Source organism: Heterocephalus glaber, unplaced genomic scaffold, assembly GCF_053883595.1.
Source record: "Heterocephalus glaber isolate CG9 unplaced genomic scaffold, H.glaber_assembly_v1.0 deba00001531, whole genome shotgun sequence".
Lineage (NCBI taxonomy): Eukaryota > Metazoa > Chordata > Mammalia > Rodentia > Bathyergidae > Heterocephalus > Heterocephalus glaber.
The window spans coordinates 14,498,864-14,516,941 of NW_028258329.1; the positions used below are offsets into that span (position 1 = coordinate 14,498,864).

The 18,078-nt window shown below is 44.1% G+C and overlaps 1 protein-coding gene across 5 annotated transcripts in view; it reads right to left on the minus strand.

The window, feature by feature from the left end:
• Positions 1–18,078, minus strand: part of Sv2b (synaptic vesicle glycoprotein 2B) — a 190,797-nt gene that overhangs the window by 80,285 nt on the left and 92,434 nt on the right. The gene's annotated exons all lie outside the window — the stretch shown is intronic.

Consider the following 18,078-nt stretch of genomic DNA (forward strand, 5'->3'; position numbering starts at 1 on the left):
AGCTCACAAGGACTGGAACCACCCTTTAATGATGCCTGCTAGGTACTACATAGTCTGCTATATGTGTCACATTCCTCCATAAGTGTCAGTACAAGAGAGAAGGGGAAGGGAGGGAGAAAGAGAGGAAGGAAAAGGAAGGGAAGGAGGGAGGAGCAGGAAAGACAAGAAAGAAAAAGAAGGAAGAAGAGGGAAAAGGAAAAAAGAAAGAAAAGAGGAAAGGAATGTGTGCCTACACATTCTGTGGCTTGGAACGGATTAGCAATCCAATCAAGGCTGTGGAGCTAGAATTCATTGCAAGGTCCACTGGTCCATTGGTCCTAAAGCTGTTCTTTGCAGGCTTTGCACTATACTTTCCAAATGCTGTCCGAAGAGACTGTCATCTTCTCTCACCTGGGAGCTTTAACAATATGGATTCCCAAAGCTCACAGAAAGGCTGGTTGGAGCTCAGAAATCTGAATTTGCACACCACTCCCCAAGTGGCCCTGAGGCTCCACCTCACTCTATCCTATTAGCCCCCCTAGGATAGAGAGCAGGCTTCTCCCTCCCCCTTACTCCACACCTGTGCCCAGGTGCCAGGCCTCTGACAGGCCTCCCCAGCTCCACCCACCTGCCAACAGGTACATATGCAAGCAACACTTGCAGGCCTCTCTGGTGCACCTGAAAGTCACTATCCTTTCCCTATGCTCAGCAGATGTCACCTCAAACAGACTGGATACGCTTGTCCTTGCCAAGGCTGCTGGACCCTCTGCCCTGCACCTGTCTCCTGGCTCTCCTCACCCTCCCCCTTGAATAGACACCAGCTCTGGGATTCAGCTCAACCCACAGTACGATGTTTTTCCTTCTGAGAGGATGCCGGACAACAGCCATTCTCAAACACAGGGTAGACCAGAACCACTTAGGGCACAGGGCTCATTAGAAATGCAAATCCCAGGACTCCTTCCACAAAGACACTGAACAGAGTGGGGCCTGGAAATATGCATTTTCCACAAACACCTCAGGGAATCCAGGGGACTGCAGTTTGAGAACCAGTGCTGCAGGAGCCAGCTAGAAATATTTGCTAAGAATAATATCTACTCTACTCTTTCTGATTCTTTACCATCCCCAGTAAATAAATTTATATTAGACCATGCTGTTCTGAACCACATCAGATTAATATTCTAAATCTGTTTTTATTACATGTATTTAGGGACCACAGGAGGAATATAAATCACATGTAAAGAGCATGAGAGTTTTCAGAGTGCTATAAAAAAATGGAGAAAGAATGCCAACTGCCTGAGATCTGCTAGGTTATTTCCATTCTGGGGGCCCTGCAAAAATGTCATGAGCCAGAAATGATAGATTTGCAATTCCAAAAGCACATGTAGGAAATACCACGTTGGGCAGTTTCTAGGATTTGCTCTGTGGAAAGAAGCCGATCTTTGTCAACACTAATCCCACTGGACTGATCCAGTTAAATGAACTGCCATGAATGTCAAGTGCAGTGGAGTAAAGGGGCATCACTGTCAAGTGCTTTTATTGTTTTATTTCTATTTTATTGAGAAATATCAAGTTATTTTTTCAGCACAGGATGAATCATTTGCAATACTGTGGGTCAAAGTGTGTCCCTCCGGGAAGATGTGTGGAAGCCCTAAGCCCCAGGACCTCAGAATGTGGTCTTATTAGGAAATGGGATCTTTACAGAGGAGATCCAATTAAGATGAGGTTATTATGGTGGGTGCTAATCCAGTTTGACTGTATCCTTATACAAATGGGAAATGTGGGCACAGAGGGGAAAACAATGGAGAGACCTAAGGAGAATGTCCTCTATAAGCCAAGGAAGGCTTACGGTGATCAGCAGCTGGAAGATGGGCCTGGGACAGATTCTCCTTCACAGTCCTCAGAAGGAACTAACCTGCTAACACTTCGATTATGGACTTTCAGCCTCCAGACCTGAGAAACAACAGAATTCTTTTGTTTGAACCATTCAATATCTAGCATCTGATACAACAGCCCCAGGAAATGGACACATAAAACAAGCCTAGGGTTTATCAACAACAACCACAAGAGCAACTACCATCATTTTAACCAAGCACTAAGGGAAGCACTTTACAAGCCTGCTTTGTTCCTTCTCATAAGATTATTTGCTCCATTTCATAGACAGAGACATTGAGGACAGGAGGATAAATGAATCTGCCCAAACTGACACAAAGTCAACATCAGGGCTTGGATCTGGAGTCCTGCACAAGCAAAATTTCACAGCTGCTACAAAAACTGAGACTCTGAGGAAGTAAGGCAAGGTCACTTGCTGACTTGCCAGCAGATCTAAGCTCACTATGGAGCTTCCAAGCTTGGGTTCGGGTTGTTTGCACATTCTCATCAAACACTTCCCAGGATGTGTGGTGCATAAGGCATCATAGTACATATCACATGGCTTGATCCCCATCCTCAAGAGTTCACCTCTCGTGAGAAAATCAGATGACAACAACACAAAGCATCATGTAGTAATAAATTTACAATCTGAATTATTAATAATGTTCTCACCTCTCATCTGTTGAGTGCTGTGCTCCCCTTGTGTCTTTGTGCCAGCTTCTAGGCTAAGCTTATCATGTGCTTTACCTCTTTTCATCTGTACAACAATCTATGAGGCAGGACCAGTATTACCCCATGTCTAAGGAAACAAGACTGAGGCTGACAGAGTTATACAAGTGACCCAGAGGCACAGGCGGGAGGTTCTTCCGGGAGTTTCAGGGGCATGGAAGACCAATGTGCGCAGGGACCTGCTGGGACTGCAACCTAGGAGAAGATGGGACATCCAAGGGCAGAAAAGGGCTGGGAGAAGTGGACAACAGAGCGCTCATCACAGGCCGGAGAGCACGGAGCTGGAAGGACAGACAGGCTCATGAAGAGCAAGAGGGACATGTCACATCGGTGACAAGGAGGTGGCCAGGGTGACCAAAACAATCATTACTCCAAGTAGCCGAATTCTGAACTGGAAATTTTCTCAGCACCTTATCATTTCTGTGTAATTAAGACACAAAAATATTCTCTCAGATTGACCCATTTGGTGTGGCAGTGGGATATGTAAAAAAGGCCCTAGTGTCAGAGGGCTCTGGGTTCAAATACTGATTCTGCCACTTCATTTACTGTGTGCAAGCTATTAACCACTCTGTGCCTCCAATCTCCCCATCTACAATATGTAATAATACTGATTACAGATACTGTAATAACAGTTTCCATGCCATAGAGTCATTATGAGGGTTCAGTAAGATAATCAGCACAGGACCCAGCAGGCACCGACATGACCAATGTGAATTTATTTGATCTTATTTGTATCATTGTCATTATGATTATTATCTCAGTATCAGCAATTAAAATGTACCCGGGCTCTCAGCTTGAGCTCAGCCTCACTCCCCATGAGATTTGGGGCCCATCTGGGCAGAGCTCGGGAACCAAGTGCAGAGAAGAACAAACTGACATTTAGTTTCTCATGAAAACTGCCACCTCTCAAAAATATCCTAGTGCTAATCTCTTCAGTGTTTTCCTTTAACTTCTACAATCTATTAACTTCCGCAACTATGCTGATTGATTCAGAATCATTGTGCAATAAACATTCATAATTAATCATCAAGAACACAGTTAAAATACTATAATCAAATGATATAATGCTGCCTAAAATCTGTTCTGCACAACACTAGACCTTGCTAATCTAAGAGACATGAAGGATTCCAGGAGCAAATAAATTAGGGAAAGATTACATACTTTATTTACCATTGTCTTGGCAATTCACAAAGCACATTATTATATTAACAGCTATGAGAAGACCAGAACAAATCCTATTTAACACCACAATGAGATATTACCACACACCCATCAGTACAACCATACTTAATAGACAAGAGAGTAGCAAGGGTTGGTTGGGATGTGATGAACTAGAACAGTCAGAAAGTGCTGGTGGGAATGTAAAATGGATCAGCCACTATGGAAAACAGTTTGGCAGGTTCTTAAAATGGTAAGCATACACTTAACAAATAATCCAGCAATTCCATTCCAAAAATCTACCCAAGATAAATAAAAACATATGCCCAAACAAAAACTTGTACATGAATGTTAACAGCAACATCACCTACAACAGCCCCAAGCTAGGAACAGTATAGATGTCCATCAACCAGTGCAGGCATAAACCAAATGTGGTATATCTATGCACTGATGGAATACTAACTGGCAATGAAAAAGAGCACAGTACTGATACACACTACAACTCTGAAGAATACTAAGCTAAATACAAAAGACATATATGATTCCACTTATATGAAGTGTCCAGAATAAGCAACCCATGATGAGAAAAAACAGATCAGTGGTTGCCTGGGGCCGTTGATATGAGGAGGTATTGACTATAAATAAACTTGAGGAAACTGGGGGGGGAATAAAGATGAGAACTCTATACAACTAGGTACCTTCACTAAAAATTATTTAACTGTATACTCAAAATGGGTGGATTTTGTGGCACATAAGCCATACATCAATAAAGCTACAGCCTTACCACCACCATCAAAATAATCTATTTGTTAAAAGCAGTGTGTCCCACATTCATGGGCCTCTTCTTCCTTGACAGCCGTTAAGGTGCACGAATACAGGTGCTTGCATGGCTAAGTGCTGGCTTGTAGCTGGAGTCTATGTTTTATTCATCCCAGGACCCGCATCCTAAGGTCTACCTGTGTGAGAGACCAAGAGCTACCTGTTGGAAGACAGCACTAGGGAACACAGCCTGGTCACGGCCCAGTGAGTCACAGCTGGGAAAGGGGAAGCTGTGAAGCTTTTCCCCAGATACAGCCAATCCTTGATGGTGTATCAAGAGCCCAGAATGCATGACTCTGGTGCGGGCAATAACAGAAGGGAGGCCCCTAGCAACATTATCAGCATCCGCAGCACTCATCGCTGCAGACCTGAGCACTGGGGAGGTCCTCATGGGCAAGAGTGAGTAGCTGTTGTATCTACAGCTGGAATTGGCCTGGATGAGAGAGTCGTCCCAGTGAGTCAGGGCAGAAGGGAAAGAGAGGCTCACAGGGACTAGATACTCTCGTGTGCTCCTGAAACTATTGGTGGGAACTTGAGGGGGCCTGCCGTAAAGCCTTAGAAAATGTTATTTGACAACCTCACTGTAATGTGGGGTTTTTTTTATTTTGTTGTTACATTTTAGGTATACAATATAATGACATTCACCATTGGAAATGTGCATCTTTACATAATCTCTCTTGGTTCTTATTTTCCCCCTTCCCCTGCCCTCCCTTCCTTCAAGCCCTCCATCCCTCCCTATTTACAGAGACTTTGTTTCCATTTTTTCATTTTCTCATATTAATTCCATTTCCTTCTTTCCTTTCCCCTACCCCTCCACTGTAATCTGTTTTACATGAACAAGAAATATACAAGTCCACAAACTGCAATGGGTACTAATGAGATGTCCATATGTGACAGCTCAGGAGACACTGATGGGGTTCAAGACATGACCCCCCAAATGTGGCACCTTAGCACCCCAAAGAAAAAACAGCAGAAGCAAGAAAGTCTCTGACTTTCATTTCACCAGTCTCCCCTGAAGCGAGTCATAGCAGAGTCCTCTGACCTTCCTCTCCAGGAGGTCATAAAGGTCTGCATTGCACAGGTGCTCACCCTAGGACCAGAAGAATGGAACGTCATTATCTCTGAAGACATGAGGACACGGAGAAGAATCTCAACATAGACTTATTACCATAGATCATTCTTTTTCCTGTGCCACTCATACTTCTGCACAGCTATCCATTAAAATACTCAGGTCCCCCATTTCTTCAATTCTTCCTTTCCGAAGGCTCCTATGTCGTGCAAAATGTGGATGCTTTTCTCCAGTTAATCTGCCTTTTGTTGTAGGGGTTCCAGCCATGAAGCTAGCAATGGATGAGAAATCTCTAGCACCCCTACACTACCTCTTGCTTGAGTTCCATCCTAACTGAGAAGTCATTCAATACTGACTATTCACAGAGGGCCAAGGGACAAGAGAAAAACCACTGGACCGCCGAATACAGGACCTGAACTCTGGTCCTAATCCAGCCTGATCTAAGACACTGAGGAGCTCTGCAGAAGTCACTCGTCTTCTGAGGCTCCAGCCCCTCATCTCAAACGAGCACTATCCTGGGGGACTTCTAAGGCCCTGTCCAGCCATTGGACTCAATATTTTCTTTCTTATGTATCTGTGGAAATACTTGTAGCCATCTAAGAAATACATAACATCATTATTTTAATATTGAGGATAGTGTCTCTGCGGAATCAAGAGCAACATTTACCAACTGAATAACCTTTTTTAAAAAAATGTGTTGGTCTCTTTCTCTCCCTCCCTCCCTCCCTCCCTCCCTCTCTCTCTCTCTCTCTCTCTCTCTCTCTCTCTCTGCCAGAAGACTGTGAGGAAATTGAGAACTTAAGGATAGCTAAAGCACTGCATTTTACTTATTTTTGAATCTCCAGAATCAGTCTCAGAATCTAAACCCAGAAGACCCTTGCACACGTTGCTCAATGAGGAATGTTAATAGTTACTTGGTGCCTAATTGAAAACAAGTCAAAAAGGGTCCAGGAGCCAGCGTGCCCTGCCTTACTGTAAATAGACCAGCTAGTTCAGTGCTGTGCTTTACTTTCATTTAAAAAATAAAAATAATACAAAAAGGTCAAATGAGCTGGCATCTAGAAGAACTATTCACCGGGAAACATTTACTCTCTGCATTTCTCTTAACACCCAAGTTCCCAGCTGAGATGGCAGGGGCGCAGCGTGCTAAGAAAAGCTTGAATTATGTGTTATCAACTTCTGACCGGAAAATATGTTTTAACCACCTGTGATGCTTCCTGAAATACACCACTTTGATATTTCTAGGGTAAATTCCATCAATCGTAGGCTGAAAATACCAGGATTTGTCTGGCCTGTAATAGGAGATGGCATTTGGTGAGGTTTCCAACAATCACTGACGTCCTCGCCCCACTTACAACTTTGGTTCACTAGTATTTTATTAAAAGCACTTCTGTGTTCCTAGCTAAATCGCCCATTTTCTATTGTGTTAGAAACAGACAGCTGGTTTCCAAGGTGTGAGAAACAATTGGTTATTAAACAAGAACCAAACACCTAGATTTTAAGGGAGCCTCGAGAAAGAAAAATAACAACAAATAAATTAATAGCAAATCCTTGAAAGTAATGTCAGCCTCAGTTTGAATTTTGAAAATGATGCTTAGTTTTAAAATTAAAAAGCAGGACAACAGTTTATGTATAAGTACATTAACCATAAAATTGTTTTTAATATCAAACCTTGAAAACAACCCATATGTTCAAAAATAGGGACTAGATAATTAAATCTTGATGTATTTATACAGCTAAATATTATGGTGCTATAATTGTTTTTAAGGACTTTTAGGGGGAAAAGGAAATGGTCACACTATAACCCTAGGTGAAAATGCTAGGTGAATACTATCCATTATATTATATAAACATTATAGAATGTTTTGCACTGTTTTGACAGTGTTTTGTACTATCTGGTCCTCAAATACCTTCAGCAGAGTGACCTGCTGGTACTAAAATGCTGGCTCCCATATCCCATTCCAACCCTGCTAAAAAAAGGGGGGCAGGAATTTGCTTTACTAGCCAGCTCCCCAGGTAATTCTTCTGCTCATTTAAAGTGAGGCACCTCTAACCTAAATTCTCTTACTGCGGGAAGCAATGAGCAGTTTCCTTGGGATTCAAAGGCAGGGCCGAGACGTATCCAAGTCTTTGGATAGCTAGGTCCTGCTAGGAGCAGGGCAGGAAGGGAGGGCAGGGGGACTGGTGCTTCACTTTATAGAGCAAACCACAAAGAGAGGGACCACAGAAAGACGAGCATGAGTCCCTGAGAGCAGGCAGAACCTGCCCCCTCTTGCCCACAACACTCTGGGTGTGGGACAGGCACAGGATGCCTGTGGAGCCCATTTGCCCCAGACACCCTGGATCAGCAACTAGGGTCCCAGTCTGCAGTACACCCTATAACAGAATCAGGAGTCACTGAGCAGAGCCTCTTTGCTCAAACAGAACTGCCAGCAGATGTGGCAGGATTGCTGCTGAGAGCCGCACTGAGTAGCAGAGAGGAAAGCCAGTGTGGCTACAGCGATGAACCAGGAGCCAGGCAACCTATTGTTTGGATGATCGCTTCCATAAGTGGTCTAACATGAAGCGGAAGGGAGCCTAAGAAAGACCAGAAATGTACATGTTGCCACCTTTGATTTTATTCCATAAAGAAAAAACAACAGAAAAGCGCAAGGACCTGAGTTCGATCCCCGGTACCAAAAAAAAAAAAAAAAAAAAAAAAACAATTTAAGGCTACTGTGTTTAAGGTTTCTTCGTGTGTGAAATGAGGAGGATATGGATTTCTATTCACTGAGATGTTATGAGAATTAAATGAGTTAATATTTTCAAAATGTTTGGTGCAGTTCCTGTCACCAAGAAAGAGCTCAACAAAAATAGCCATGATTCTATACATATGCGTATCGCAATATGCCTTTCTATACATTCATTAACTTCTGCAGCAACGCCAAAGGGACAATAACAGCCTAAACTTCACCCTGTAAGCTATAAATCTGCAGCCTTCCCAGGTGAGATCCTTTGAGTCTTTAGCACCAACACTCTACAAGAGCCCTGCCCTGAATCTCCGCCTTCACCTCCCTCCACTGGCTCTGCCAGCATTTTTATCTAGTGACTCCATCCTGCAGTCACCTACTGCTATTTTGTTCCCAAATGACTGATTCCAAGATGAGTGTTTCCCAAAGTGAAGATGCTGCTTTTCCTGATACCTGACATAATTTCAAAAGGTATTCGAATGCACCATTAAATAACACCAAATAACAAAGAAGAAAGTCATCCCGTGTTCAATGTTCTTTCGACCCCATATGACTTAAGGAAAACGTCCTTTTGAGAGTCTAGCATGGCTCTCCCACCTCCTTTCTAACATGCTAACTGTCCTTTTTAATGAAGTGGAAACATTTAAATGTTCAGAGCCTTTAAAAGGAACACTGGCTTATAGACAGTAGCATAACATTGTACTGTTTCCACTATATTTGTGTCTATTTTTTGTTGTTATTGTTGCTGCTGTTGTTATGGTTGGTTGGTTGGTTGGCTGGTTGGTTGGTTGGTTGGTTGGTTTTTTGAGACAGGGTCTTGCTATGCAGTTCAGTCTGGTCTTCAACTCACTGTGAGACCAAGTTAGCCTCAAACTCTCGGTGATTCTCCTGTATCAGTGCTAGGATTACAGGCATGCACCAGCACACCTGCCATCCACTGTGTTTGCTTTTGTATTTATGGGAGTGACATACTTTCTTTCCTAAATAAAGATATTAGTTAGTAAAAGTGACTTTATATTTTTAAAAGTAAGTAATTAAGAGAAATGCAAGTGATAAATGATCTTTGCCAGAGATAAGGTAAAAAACTTGAGGAGTACACATGGATTATAGAAGTTTGCAAACACCCCCCAGGCAGGAAATGCTGCCATCAAGGTGGACAGAAAATATCATTTTCTGAGTTGAGTTTATCATCTAGCTTCAACTTCACAGCACTAGCAGATAGATGCCTTTACTTCTCTGTTTTATAGATGAGATAACTAGACTCAGAGAAGTTCATTCTCTTGCCAAGGTCATGCAGCTAGTAAATTCAAAAGTCAAGGTTCAAACTCTCCTCCTATACCAAGACGCCTCCCTGGCATCCTTATTGAATCTCCAGGTGCTAGATAGATACCACTTAGATGCTAACAAGGGCTAAAGAAAACAGTAAATGTGCATGAGTGGCTATGCCTGCCAGACAGCTTGGTGCCCACAGCCTTGAGATGTTAGCCTTCCCTCTCTACCAAAACACTCCTCCACAACTCTGCTGTAGCTCATAATCAAGTACACCCAGCAAAGTGTATTTACTGTGAACAACAACTGGACAGATCCGTGTATGATCACTTAGGAACATCTACACCATACGTAAGCTCTAAGAGTGACAGAATCACACAGTGGATCTTAACAAATTATCTGCCAGAGGGCTAGTGAGTCCAGCAGGGGCCAAGGGGACTTGGGGAGGACAGCTACATGCACTGGTGGCAGGGAAGTCAGGGCCAAGCTGGAAAGGTCTTTCAATGAAAACAGAAAGTGTCAGCCAACTGACACTCTAGTGCTCGCAAATGAAATCAGCACAGATAGATAGTGGGCTCAGCCAGAGGAAGAAAGGAGGCAAGTTTGGGAGAGCAAGACATTAGTCCTGCTTTTGTTTTTCCTAAGAAGTAAAAGTTCTTTGGAAAGAAAAGTGAGAGCTATTAGCTCTCAATAGCTGTTGAAGCTCTTAGAGCTATTGAAATGGAAGCCTCTGCTGCTGCACAAATCCACCTAGAGGGTCCTTGGACACGACGGGGCTTATCTAACAGAGTGTGTATGCTAGGTCTTGTTTTGGTGGACTTCAATCTCCCCAAGCAAAGAAGAGCTATTATAACCTGCTGAGCATTTCAAACACAGGGGTTTTTTCTTCTTCTTCTCAAAATACAGTTGATTCAAAAACAATTCTACAGGTAGAAAGCCTGTCTTAAAACTAAGGAGCAAATAGGTGAAAGCACTAAGCCAATAGTAGAATTGAGCGTAACCTTGAAGAGTGCCATGACCATCATCAAATGATCAGGGAGGAAGGGCCAGGGATTTAGCTCAGTGGTTCTGCCGCCTGCCCCATAAGCACAAGGACCCGAGTTTGATCCCCGGTACCAAAAAAAAAAATGATCAGGGAAGAGCGGGTCCAAGGAGTGATCTTCTCGTGTGGCTGGCAGATTTTGTCTGCTGGCCCCACTCACTTCTAAACTCTGAGTGATGCCCGAGAAGTAAGAGTAAGACAAGCTATCTAGTCCAGTCCACCAATGCTGCTTTAGTGCACCTCTTACCCCAGTGCCATTGGCCCCATCCACACAGCCTAACTGGATATCTTAATGGCTTCTCTAGACCTTCCAACCACTGTCCTTGATCTTGCCATGAAGGATCCTGGCAGAACAGTGCACACATTACCTCTCAGCTTCACTGTCTCCCTTTCCAGAAGCCCCTCTCTAGGGGAATGGCCTTCCTCAGTTTCCACCATTGCAGGCATCCATCTATCCTGAGGGGCACATGTAGATCCTGCGCCAGTGTTAGGGATGCCCAGGAGAATGTAACAAGTTCCCTCTGTCACATCCCTTGTACTGCAATGAATAGACATTTTGCTGACCCAAACAATGATAGTCTTTCTGTAAGGAAAGGCTCCTCTCTTTGCACGTAAGATATTCTGTATCATCTGGATCACTGGAATATTAGATGCATGCTCCAAAAGCAAAAATCCCAAGATGGCACAATGATTTATTGTTCCAATAGGGTGCACTGGCTGAAAATTTGGATCTTTTCTTAAAAGACTCGAGAAACTCTGTGGATACAGATCTATGGGAGAAAGAAGCCTGGAAGACCAAGGAGTCCTCGGGATCAGCCCCCCACATACCAGAACTGCAGGTCTGAGTGCAGTGCCAGGCCCCAAGGGCTACGTCTTTGTGCCTTGATTTGCCTCTGTTCTCAGCCTTCATTCATTTTTCCTGTCTTGAAACTAACTTGTCCTTTGCTCCAGCCTTGCCATTACCCAGCCCTGGAACTGCCCCTTCTTCTAGGATATGGCAGTTGGTACCCTCTGCAGTCAGACCTGTTGACTTCTTGCCCTTTGCTTGGTTAGGGTTCCACATCTCTGCTGCCCAGTTATGGCCACACACATCAACTGCAGCCCCTCCGCCTGTAGAACCCTCCCCCACTGCTCAGTAAGGAAATTATTAGTAGAGGCCTCACAATTTATCTAACAGTCCCATGAATTTCCCTGAAATAATACTTTCTAAACTCACCTCCATGCATCTCAATCCCTGTCTCCATCTCCTAATTATCCTGAAAGGACTCAGCCTCTGAATATTATTGGCCCTATGGTTCTCCTCTGCCCTGACACACACACCCCACTTCAGTGTGGCACTTCTCTGTAATTAGTTCCTCCTTCTCTCCAGTCTCACCCCTAATTCAACCTTGGCAATGTCTAAACTTTGTAATTAGAGGGAGCTAAAATGTTGCCGGGAATGCAAACATAGTTAATGCTAAAATCCAGCATTTTGTGCCATTCTGGGCTCCACTCCAAATCCTAGAGGAACAGAGAAGATGGGGAAAGAGAGAAAGCCTTTAACGAGTTGGTAGTCTGTGTCAGGAGCTTTCTCTCACACAATCTTTTAATCATCCCAAAGAGCTAAGGGTGGGGTGTAGGTAACAAGGGCTCAGGGAGCCAAGAAATTTGCCCCAGATCGAAAACCTGGAGAGAGGTAGAGCTGATTCACCCCCAGGTCCACATCTTGCTGCTTTGGCTGTGATCCTGGGAGCTTCCCCATATAATCTCACAATATCACATATGATCTCAGGCTGGCACCTGACAGGCTCAGCTAACTGGGTGATGGAATTCCTCAACATTCCTCCTTTCCACTGTTTGACTTTCCCATCCAAATGAAAATGACTCCTACATATTTGGCAAGGAAAAGTCTCCAGTGATCTCAACATTTTCAGAGAACCCAGAAAGCCACCAAAAGCAGTCCTGCCAGCCAATCATCTTGCAGTGACTGCTAGATTATAAGCATTTTGAGGACAGGTTCGTCTGTGTCTCCCATTAGCAGGCAGCAGGACTTGGCAATGACAGACACATAACAAATAGATTACTGCAAAAGAGAAGATTGGACTCCTGCCTGACAAAGGCCAGGGCAGCAGATACCCAAGGCTCCATACGGCACCCTTCAAACTGTGCCCGAGGATACTGAAACAATTAACATGGGTGTGACCTGGAATTGAGGGGGCAGAAGAAGAAGACAGAAACTGAGAGCCACCATGCTGGGTGACGAGAAGCAGATTATTTTTCTTTAAAAGATGCATCTTCATTGTCTTCCTATTCCTAAATTGCCTTACGGTATAGAGAGTTAAACTTTGAGTACAAATATTTTTGTAGGCACCTCAGCAGCTACTAAAATCATCCTGGAAACAGATGGCTCATCACTGCAACACGCTCATGAAGGACAATCCCTGAGTCGGGCGTCAAAGGGGTCCACCCCCAGAGCTGCCTGCTGCTGTCACTGGGAGACTTGAAACCAGATATACGATGCCATTCTGTGATCCACAAATACAAGACTGTCATTTGCCAAATGATCTCCAGCAACTTTCACCTCTGAAATCAACAAACACCACGTTGCTTTCTTTTCAAAGGGGAAAAATACTTTCTCCTTCATCATAAACCAATAGTAATGATTCCCCCAAGAAATATAAGGGAGAAAGAGGTGATTTGCAAGCTGTTGTGCATATAAATAGAAACACAGATACATGGAGTTTTGCAAAGGGGGAAGACTGAGTGGTCTCTGCTGGGGAATTTGAAACCAGGTGTTCAGATACCAGGCAGTTTCTACTACATCGCAACAGCTCCCGCTGCTTCCACCAGGCCAAAAGCCATGAGCAGACTGTGGATATTGATGGGGCCCAGAAAACACTGACCCAAAATATAGAACCTGGAAAACTGAGAACATAGTAGAAGCAGGAAAGTTTCTGTGACCTTCTCCTGCCCGATTCTCCCCTGAAGTGGGACACAGAAATTAAAATTCCCCCTTCTTCCTTCTTTTCTGAAGCCAGCCATAAAACCTAGGGCCTTTTCCTTCTCCTCTCTTTGACACCTCCCATGATAGTGTCCTGCCCTATACCTGGCAGGAAGGAACATCACACAAGATGCCAAGGAGAAACCGAGAAAACAAGCCTTGCTAAGAACCCCCTTCACACAAGTTTATGACCGTGAGATTATGCTCTTTTGTCTTCTAACCACTCATACTTGTGCACAACTGTCTATAAAAATACGGAGATCTTCCCGTGCTTTGGGGCTTTCATTTCTGAAGGCTTCTGCATCACATAAAACATATTAAATAAATGTGTATGTTTTTCTCTTTTAATCTCTTGTTGTAGATCTCTCAGCTATGAATCTTGTAAAGGGTGAAGAAAAGAAATCACTTTTTCTCTCATATGATATCAAGCCAGCCACACAGACTTAACAGATATGATCTTTTTGGCTGCATGACCTGGATGGGTCCTTTCCTCAGTGGACACCACACAGATACAGGCTGTGTCCAGGCACAAGGACTAGAAAAGTTCCTTCAGGAGCCACTTCTGTACTCTTGATACAAGCTACCTTCCACAGAGTCTGCTTCAGTCACACCTTTTAAAATTTCCAGCAGAAGAATACTATAAAGAAAATGGCTCACATCCAATTTCACATAGAGTTTTTCCCTTGATCTTGACCAAAATGTTCCTTTCTCGCTCCCTCAGGCACATCTCGCCTGAAAGACGCACGCCTCCAGAGTTGGATCGCAATCTGCTTCCATTTGGGATGATGCATTTGAACAAGAGCTCTTAACCTCAGAACACCGGCCTGTCAAACTTCTACAAAGGACCCATTTCCCGGCCTCGCATAGCACTGACTATGAATGGGCTCTTTTTCTACTGCAAGACGTAAAGTGGAGAAGACGGGTGCCAGGCACCAGATGTAACGTTTATATACACTTATGAGGGTATCAGCTGACAAACCAGAAGACAGCATATCATCCTCTGAAGTAGCAAGAGCACACATGCACTCAAAGCACTCAAAACACTTTTTGACTCTTAGCTTCCAAGAAGGGATTGCCCACAATGTCCACCGTTGGACAGACTCTCTCAAGTGAAACTAAGGAGAGATCTGAATAAACTCCCACCAGCTTTACTTGCTTTTATCACCAATATGAGAGGTCAGGTAGCTAAGCAATACCCTGCACCGGCTTTGCTAAGGGTAACACTGCTGATGTGAGGTCACTATGGTAACAGGTGTTTAAGTATTCTTTAAGGAACATGAAGGCCACTTTCCTTTATCTCAAACCAGAAGAAAACACTAACTCTTCACGTGGCCCTGTTCAGGTGATCTTTTGATGCCTGAGAGAAGACACTCCATCCTGCGATTGCACCAGTGCTGCCCTTTCCTAAAACATGTGCCCTGTAAGGAACCATGAACCTTGGCTATTCCTGGGTGGTCCAGCAACCTGGCCCTCTTTCGCACCTCCAATCTCAACCACATCTTGCTTACTCACCTCTCCCCACACCTGCGTATTCATTCTGTAAATACTCTAAGCCTCATCCTAGGGGAGGTGGATTTCAGTCCGAAGCCTTCCTCTCCTCACATACACCAGGTGAATAAAACTCTTTCTCCTTTGCTACTCGTAGCCTCAGGGATTGGTATATGGAGCAGCAGGAAAAATGAGCCTGGTCTAACTGCCAAATTTTCAGTTTGGGTCTAATCCACAGAAATTCTGAAAAGCGGTTTTGACTTTAAGCTTAAGTTAAAAACAGTAATACTAGCCAGCCCTTTGAAGAGCAGCCCTGTATGTACCGGTCCATGTGTGAAAATGCCATATGCGTGCTGTATGCACGGAGAACCTTCCAGTAGGAGAGATGCTGAACAAAATGTCAACAGTGATCATCTCCAGGAGAGGGGAATTGTGTGCACCATGGCAGATCAATAATGTGTTCTAGAAGAAGAGAAAGCAGAAGAGGAAGAGTAGTAGCCACAAGAGATCCATGAACTGCCTTCTAAAGAAAAGTGAGTCAGCAATCCTTTAGCATGGGTTTATTTTAGAAAATAAAACCTTCCTTAAAATATTGGAAGTCGAAAGAAATGATGGCATCATTTCCACGTGCTACCCAGTAGAACTTTCTGTGTGTCTCATCACAGCAGCACTCACGCAATGGTTACTGAGAATTTAAAATGTACTTAAAGCAACAGAGCAACTGAACTGAATTTTAATTATGTGGACTTAAAGGCAAAGAGTCACACGGGGCTGAGGTTGGACGGGGCACATCTAGATCTGGCCTCCTTTCTACTAAGAGAGAGAGAGGAACGCCAGGCTATGCCAGAAGGGGTCCCCGTTGTCAGGACAGGTCACACACTAGACTTGAGGTCTCTTCATGACACTCCAACTCTCTGGAAAGAAAATGCCCCAGTGAAGGAATCCAGATGGATTATTTTCATTTATTTTCACTAAAAGACTATGAACCCCAAGCTAAGCTATAACAAGATTGCCACATTTAGAATACTTTAAAATAGAAAACTTAATAGTGTTTTTGAATGAAGATCTAAAGCATTTCATCACAAAGGTTTAAGCTGTAGTGATTACAATTACTTGCATTTAAATAGAACACTCCCTATGCTTTTGTAAATGCTTCAATACACAATGGTACTCTAATGGTATGGAGTCTAATGGTACAACTCCAGGTCGTGGAGGAAATCTCTAAAGGTACAAACAAGACTCGTGCCTGCCAACCTAGACTACTCCAGAGGCTCCCGTACTTTACTCTGAATCACTGTGACCACAGATGACATAGAATATGCTGAGCTCTGAGCTAAGTGGTCAGGCACCCAGAAAGGCTCGGACTGTGGAAGTCCGCAGTGAGAAAGTCTTGTGGATCAAATCCACTCCAAAACCTTTACAAGAAGCCAAGACACTCAAAGAATGGATTTCCTCTGCATTCATTGGGCACTGGAATTATGAGAGGCTCTTGGGCAGGGAGCTACTTGCTGAATTTAGGCAATGTGGGAAGTAGGTTACTGTCCCAGCCATTTCCTGAGTATTTACTCTAATGAGCACTACAATGGTTCACCACTACCCACACACATGCACACGTGTACACACACAGCCAGGACCAGTTGCCAGGAGTGAGAGTGACTGTCAGTTCTTTCTAGGCACTGCCTGGGCTTGAAGCAAGTGTGTCCTCCAAAGTCATGCCCTCTCAGAGCCACCAGCCACTGTGGGGCTAGCGAGGCCAGGCCTACTTGCCCCATCTCAGGCCTTTCCATCTCCATGCTCCCTGGAGTGATGTGTGCATCCACCTCTCCCTGTGGACAATCCTTCCCGCCCACCCCCCACACTGGTGCTAATCCCAAAAGCACTAATCCTGCCCACTAATCTTCCTCTGCTTCCCCGGGAAGCCATCTGTGACAGGTAGCATGGAACAGGTACTGTTCTCAGCTTTTCACACATGCCTGCTCTTAGAGGTAAGTACTATGGTTATCTTCATTTTGGAAATAAACTGAAGTTAAATAGTGATGAATAATTTTTCCAAAGACACCCAAGTGACCTAAGGAGATCTTGTGAAGATAAAACAGAACAGTAACTAACACAGAGTAAGACTTCCACACACCTTTTTCATTCTACAAATATTTACTGAGCATCCACTATGTACTGGTGAGCTATTCTCACCATCAGATAAAACAATGAGCTAAAATCACAGTCCCTACTCTCGAAGGCTGACCTTTGAGAAGAAGACAAAAAATACACAAATAAACATGAAAATGCATATGTTATATGACCCCTGTGCAGGAACGTAAGGCAAGTTAAGGGAGACAGGAGCAACTGGGATGGGTTGTATGTAGAGAAGCACAGGAGGACCCCAATGATAAGGCAACATTTGAGTGAAGAATGAAAAGAAGTTAAGGACTAAGTATTTGAAGAAAGAGGATATCAAGCAAAGAAGGCAAGTGCAAAGTTAGAAACAAGGAAAGATATGGAACAGAGATATTGCATGATCTGGGAGATTTTAGAAGGATCATTCTGCTGACTGCTATGCTGAGAAAGGCCTGAGAAGGGAGTAGAGGTAAGGAGGAAAGCAGGGAAGCCAAATAGGGACCTTTGGCCATAATCCAGGCCAGCAATGGCAGTGGTTTAAACCAAGGTGTTGGCAAGGAAGTAGTGAGAACTGTCAGATCTCTGCTGGGGTAGGGCTGTCCAGATCTGCAGATGGATCTGATGTAAGGCGTGGCAGCAAGAGAAAAGTCACGAACCGAGATAAAAAGACCTGCAGGAGGAGCAGCAAGGTGGACAGGACGGGGGAGATGGAGAAATGCAACTCAGCTGTCACCAGCCAGTACAGCTTAGAGAGATTTGGTAGAGCCTGCTGTATGGACAGAGGTCCCACCGCCAGTGTCCCCAGAGGGTGTCTCAGTCTACTACTCTGAGC